Below are 6,243 nucleotides of genomic sequence, written 5' to 3' on the forward strand. Positions count from 1 at the left end.
TGTACCCTAGAACTTAAAGTATATAAAAAAAGTATACTAATTCACAGAAATCCTCCGCACTTCCAATTACAATAAAACCATCTATTACTGTAAAATTTGTGAATATTAATCATTCTATCCTTCTAGCTTTTACTCTGCATTTGTGACCCCTTTGTACTATTTTTTCTGTTAGGATACGTCAAGAAAACTGAAATCATGGTAGTAAGTACTTTAAAGATGGAATTGGTTACCAGATGTTAGAAGGCTCCAGAAGTTCTTGAGCAGGAGTAATTATAGACATCAGTTTACCTTAAATGGGCAGAATTCAGATGGATAACAACAACAACAAAAGGAGACTGTGGAGGTTATTCATAGTGGGCTAATTTGTTTGGGAAAAATAAGTAGCTATAAATCACTATATTCTAGTATCTTTGAGACAACAAATATGGGAAATTATTTTTCTTTTCTTTTTTTTCCCCAGCAAGCGCTGTGTTTATTTTCCAAACAATTTTATTGAAATGTGCGAAGAGTACATGGGCAGCACAAATGTATGAACAGGAAAAAAAAATCACATGTACAACAATTTTTTAAAAGTGAAGGTTAATTTTGGGAGATATCAGTTCCCCTCTCCCTCCCCCTGCAGACTTCCAGCGTTTCCATTAAAGTTAAGCCTCTACGAACCTAGCATTACCAAAAAAAAAAAAAAAAAAAAAGGGAATACAAGATCTTTTGCAAATAACAAAAACAAAAAACAAAAAATGGCATAAAGGACAGAGAAATGTCTTCCTGCTTAGATGGCACTCTTCCTAGGCACCTAATTAGGAGGCGTTCTGAGCGGTGGAGAAACACAACTTCAGAGTGTAGGGGTATGGACCATTGGGTTTTTCATCTGGTAATGGTTCAGGAAGCCCAGAGTCTCCGGGGCATCGCTCTTGGATTCCCACTCCAGCAGTCCAGAGGAGCTGCGCTCACTTTTGCTGAGAATACTTTCACAGAAGGTGGCCGTTTCACTCCAAGCTCATCGCAGATCTCAAAGAAGTTCTCCTCAGTCACCTCCAGCGGGGTGTTGAAGAAATGCAGCACGTTGCTGGGGTGCTGGATGCGGTTCTTGGCTGCCTGCTCTGGGGTGGAGAACCGATTGTTCTGGGATTCACTGAAGTCTTTGTAACTGCAAGACCCGTCTTCCAACCCGTATGACTGACCGGGCATGATGGCTGGCTGCTTGGAGACACGGACATTCAGCTTCTGCCCAAACATGAAGTTGTTGTTGAGGTGGGTAATGGCCCGGTCCACAGCGTAGCCATCAGCCATCTCCATCACGGCGGCCCCCGGCTTGCTTTTCATGAATTTCACCTTCTCCACATTGCCATACAAGCAGAAGACATTGAAGACTCGGTTACAGTTCATCTTAGATTGATCCAAGCCATAGACCACAAGCACAGGGCTGTGGGCGTGAGGGCCATCCTCGGGTGGTGGGGGAGGGGGTGGGGGGTGCCCATACTGGGGGCCGTAGCGACTTGGGCCCCGACGGTGACCCCCCACTGGTGGACCCATCCTTCTCCCTTCGTAGTGAGGGGTGGGGGGCCGTAGCCCTCATCATGGTAATGGCTGTGGTATCCACCGTGGGGCCCTCCATATTCTGCTGGGTGATCTCCCAGGAGAGGGGGCTGCCTCTGGCGTTTCTTGGGGTTGCTGCCAGGGTCACCTTGTCCACTGAGATTGGGATTTGTGTAGTCCCAAGTATCCTGATCACTCTTGAACACATTCAAGCGTGTAGGCTTTGCGTATTCCATCTTCAGAGCACAACAGCCAGAATAGATATCAGCCCCATTGAGAGAGGCCTTGGCCCACTGGGCACTTTGAACAGAGTCGAATTCCACCATCGCCTGAACTCCATTCTTCCTGAAAATGACAATTCTCTGGACAGGGCCACAAGGATTACAGATAGTGTAAAGAACATCCGTGGTGATCGAATAAATGGGGTTCAGGATGGTAAAGAGAAGCACACTGTTCACACTCCGGGAGTCATCCGAGTCCCCGGGGCGGGAGATCTTCTGGATGGTAGAGTAGTTGACAAAAGCTGGGTGATCGGCAATGCATATTTGGTTGTCGGCTGCGTAGCTCACTGCGTTGCAAGCCCCCAACACATCTTCAAACTCCACCAGTGCTTGTCTCTTTTTAGGCATTACCACCACAGAGCTGATGGGTCCAAACTCCTGCAAGGCCTCCACAAGGTCAGCTTCCACCACACCCTCAATCAGGCCCCTGATGTGGAAAACTGGGGAGGCAGGGGTTTTGTGCGGGTCATCGTAGTTCTTCCCGCTGCCTCCCGCCACCCCGCCTCCTCCACCGCCACCGCCACCGCCACCGCCTCCGCCACCGCCACCGCCACCGCCTCCGTGCTGGTCGCCGGCGTTGCCAGTCTTGAGCCGCTTAGTGGTCCGGCCGCCCTCACTGCCGCCGCCCTGGTAGCGGCCACTGCCGCCTCCGCCGCCCGCCGCCGCCCGCCGCCGCCATCTTCACCGTCGCTCCGGACCGCCTCTGCTGCTCCTCCGGTTGCTGCCTCTGCTCCAGCCGCCGACGCCGCTTCTCCCGGGAAATTATTTTTCTAAGTTAGTTTGGTAAAGTTTAAAAGGGTTGTACTTTATCCTGTAGACAATTGAGAGTAGTTTTCTGTATTTAAGAAGGATAAATAAACTGTTCTGTGTGCAGGGAGGATTAGAAATGGAAGACATTGGAAGCAGAGAGAAGTTAAGGAGGAATGTTGACATTATCTTAAAGTGTTAAGAACCTGAACGAAACTCATTGCAAAATCATTGCCAGGGAATACAATGTAGGGCCATTGACTGACTCTAGTGGTGGATGACGACAACTCACAGAGAGAAATCTGACAATCCATGTTTAGCAGAGGGAAGGAAGCCAGAAATAGTTATTATTAAGTGCAAGACTTCAGTTTTGTTGGTTTTTTGTTTTTTACTCCCAGCAAGCTAAATTTGACAATAATGTAGCTCAATTTCTCCCAATCTCATTTTGTTAATCTCTATAATCTTGCCCCAGAAAAGCCCCAGCTCAGAAAATTCTGTATTCGTTTGTCTTCATAAGATTGTAAAAATTTCAAAACTGTCTGTTCATGATAATTAGAGAAATACAAATCAAGACCACAATGAGATACCATCTTACACCAACCAGAATGGCTATTACTACAAAGTCAAAAAATAACAGATGCTGGTGAAGTGGTGAAGAGAAAGGGATGCTTATACACTGTTGGTGGGAGTGTAAATTAGTTCATCCATTGTGGAAAACAGTGTGGCAATTCCTCAAAAGCCTAAAGACAGAAATAGCATTTGACCCTGCAATCCCATTACTGGGTATATACTTAAAGGAATATAAATCATTCTATTATAAAGACACATGCATGCATATGTACACTGCAGCACTGTTCACAATAGCAAAGACATGGAATCAACCAAAATGGCAATCAGTGACACACTGGATCAAGAAAATGTGGTACATATACACCATGGAATACTACGCAGCCATAAAAAAGAACAGAGATCATGTCTTTTGCAGGGAAATGGATGGAGCTGGAGGCTATTATCCTTAGCAAACTAACATAGGAACAGAAAAGCACCGCATGTTCTCACTTGTAAGTGGGAGCTAAATGATGAGAACTCACATGGACACACAGAGGGGAACAACACACACTGGGGACTTTCAGAGAGAGGAGGCAGAGAGATGGGAGATCATCAGGGAAAATAACTAGTGGGTGCTAGGCTTAATACCTGGATGATGAAAGAATCTGTACCACAAACCCCCATGACAAAAGTTTACCTATGTAACAAACCTGCACTTGTACCCCTGAACCTAAAATAAAAATTCAAAAAGGAAGCAAAAAAAAAAAACTTTAAAGTAGCTCAATAAGTTTTATATTAATGTCAACTTTAAATAATTTTTATGCACAATACGTTATGAAAATTCATTTACCTTTTTTAAAAAAAGAATGCGAAATTTTAGCAGAGTTTTCAACAACAATGTTATAGTTAACAAGAGAAAAGCATCCTGATGTTTTACAAACTGGTGTTTCAATGAATTACTCTTTTTTTTTTCTGAGAGGGGATCTCGCTCTGTTGCCCAGGCTGGAGTGCAGTGGCATGATCTCGGCTCACTGCAACCTCCACCTCCCAGGTTCAAGTGATTCTCCTGCCTCAGCCTTCCAGTACCAGAAGGCATGCACCATGACGCCTAGCTACATTTTGTATTTTTAGTAGAGACAGGGTTTCACCAGGTTGGCCAGGCTGGTCTCTAACTCCTGAGCTTCCAAACTGCTGGTAGTACATGCATGAGCCACCGTACCCAGCCAAAATGAATTACTCTTGTGTTCTATTCATTTGTTTTTCCTGCATTTTCATTTCATTTCACTTTGATGAACCAACAGAAATACCCGATGCAATACAGTGACAGCTTCAAAGGCTTCATGTTAACAAAGTTATCATTTCACAGTAGATAAAATAATATGTGAAAGTAATGAGAATTTAGGAATTCCTCTAAAATCAGAATTTAAAGACATACCACTTACCCTTTGTTAAAATAGCTTACAGTACAGAAGTCTTAGAAAATGGGCATTAGAGTGTCAGAAAGCTAGTCATGTTAAAAAAAACCTTTCAAATCAAGGCTAGCCACCTCATTAAATAATAAAATGAAGAAACTGCTTATAAAACCGGTGTTCCATTTTCAATTTAAAAAAAAATGTTGATAGCAAAATAACAATTAATTTAAAATATTTTTCTGCTCACTTCTAGAAGGTGACCTATTTAAGCCCCACTAAACCACTTAAGTGACCTACTTAAGCCCCACTAAAGCAAATAGCATATATTGGGATTGGATTACCAAAAGTATGCCTTCCATTTGATTGGCCATATACCTTTTTGTTTCATGCATGGATAATGGCTTTTCTCCTTCTTCAGTAACCCAAAGGAAAAGCTGACATTCTAACCTGGAGCTGCACATTCAAGCTTTGACACATGCCTCTCGCTGGTTTCGTCTAATGCTTATAATAAACCTGTAGAGTCAGCAACTTTAGAAAGATGGGTTGAAGAAGTGTCTTTGTCATAGTTTGTATTTTTCTCTGAGGCACTTGGCAGAGTCACCTCTGGTGTTTCAAATGTGCTTGAAAGTTATCTGGCTGCCCTCTGAGAAGTTTGCATAAAACCTGCTTTACTTAAAAGCAGGCAAAATTAAGGTTTCTGTAACAAAACCATAGGCACTGCATTGAGATAGGACAAAGACCAAATATCCTGCTTCCATGTGGCAGAGAAATAATGAATAACTTGGTTCAAGAGCTCATGGAGTGGCATATCATCACGCCATTATTAATAGAGAACATTGCTAATTTCTAAAGGGGCTTAATGTCATGATTATTTTATCCTCTTCTTTCTGTTGAATTTTTAACATGTATGTCTACTGCAAAGTACACAAAGGAAATCAATTAGCACTAAAAAAAGGGCTTCTTCACAACCGCAAATTATATATATATTTCTTTCAGAACATCACTTTAGAGAGAAAATAGCAAAAATTCAGCATCATCACTTTTGTGACACTTCACTAACCAATCCAAATATAGAAAAAGAAAGAGAAATTGAGTACATTTGCATTCACTGTACATTTTTAGCTATTTGTGTAGAAGAAAAACAATTAGCTTATTTAAAAACCCTAAGGTGAGTACGCAGTTTTTAATTATTATCTTTGCTGTTGTGATTTGTATTTGTATTTTATTTATGTATAAACCCAGTATATAAACCTATGTCAAATACTTCTTTATTTTTGATACTAGTTCAAAATATTGGTGACTTTTTTAGATATGAATATCTCATATGTATCTTTTAGAAATTATCAGAGTTATAAAATAATATTTGGGAGGTAAGGAAGGCACTAGACATAAGAAACTTGTGTAGACAAATACTTTGTCACCAAAGTTGTATATTTAAAAGTCCCTATTCTTTGTCTCTTATCAATTCAAAATTAATTCATTAGAAAACAATTTTCCTCAACATTTAATCCCTAGTTGTTCATCTTTTTCACTAGCTTGTATTGCATTACTCATTGCTTCATAGCTAAACTCTGTTTAAATCTGTTAACTGAAATGATTTTAAAAACCTTTTGGTGGAGCGCTGCGGAGGGCGCCTGCGGGCCGCCCCTGCCGAACAAAGGAGCAGGGGCGCCGCGGCCGGGACCCGTCACCCACCTCCCTGGCCGCACCGCGGCCTC

General features: G+C 42.2%; 1 pseudogene; it reads right to left on the minus strand.

The window, feature by feature from the left end:
• Positions 1–665: 665 nt before the first annotated feature.
• On the minus strand, positions 666–4,455 carry LOC129050537 (heterogeneous nuclear ribonucleoprotein L-like; annotated as a pseudogene).
• Between the last annotated feature and the right edge of the window lie 1,788 nt (positions 4,456–6,243).

This window comes from Pongo abelii, chromosome 16 (assembly GCF_028885655.2).
Source record: "Pongo abelii isolate AG06213 chromosome 16, NHGRI_mPonAbe1-v2.0_pri, whole genome shotgun sequence".
Lineage (NCBI taxonomy): Eukaryota > Metazoa > Chordata > Mammalia > Primates > Hominidae > Pongo > Pongo abelii.